The sequence below is a fragment of the Bison bison genome, unplaced genomic scaffold, assembly GCF_000754665.1.
Source record: "Bison bison bison isolate TAMUID 2011002044 unplaced genomic scaffold, Bison_UMD1.0 scf7180017864518, whole genome shotgun sequence".
In the NCBI taxonomy this organism is placed as follows: Eukaryota; Metazoa; Chordata; class Mammalia; order Artiodactyla; family Bovidae; genus Bison; species Bison bison.
In genome coordinates this window covers 19,900,955-19,901,658 of record NW_011495071.1, presented here as the reverse complement: position 1 = coordinate 19,901,658, position 704 = coordinate 19,900,955, and positions in this window count along the sequence as shown.

The window sequence follows — 704 nt, the reverse complement described above, 5'->3', positions numbered from 1 at the left end:
AGTCAGTGATGCCATCCAGCCATCTCATCCTCTGTCGTCCCCTTCTCCTCTTGCCCCCAATCCCTCCCAGCATCAGAGTCTTTTCCAATGAGTCAACTCTTCTCATGAGGTGGCCAAAGTACTGGAGTTTCAGCTTTAGCATCATTCCTTCCAAAGAAATCCCAGGGCTGATGTCCTTCAGAGTTACATAGTAGCTCTCAACTGTGGGTTATATTATATTTGTATTGGACAGAACTGTTCCACACCAGTCCAATACATGTTCCATGTTCTGTGCCAGTGATTCTCAACCAGGAGTGATTCTTGCCCTCCATGGGACATCTGCAATGTCTGGAGACATATTTGATCATAACAACTGGAGGGGAAGGAATATTGCTGGTATCTAGTGGATAGAAGCCAGAGATCTGCTAAACTTCCTACAATCAGAGGCAGTCCCACAATAGAGAATTATCCAGTTCTGAATGTCAACAGTGCCGAATTTGAGATACCTTACTTCAGGTAATACAAGGATATTTTGCTTAAATTGTCTCACTAAATCCTACGAATTCCAAGATGCACTGGACACCCCATACGATAAAAATGATCCAACATCAAATATCATTAGTGTCAAGGCTAAGAAACTCTGCCCTTGCCATCACTGTAGAGTGCTGGGAGACCCAACAAGGGGCTACAGTTTCAACTTAAGTGTGAGGGGGTAAGGGTTTTCT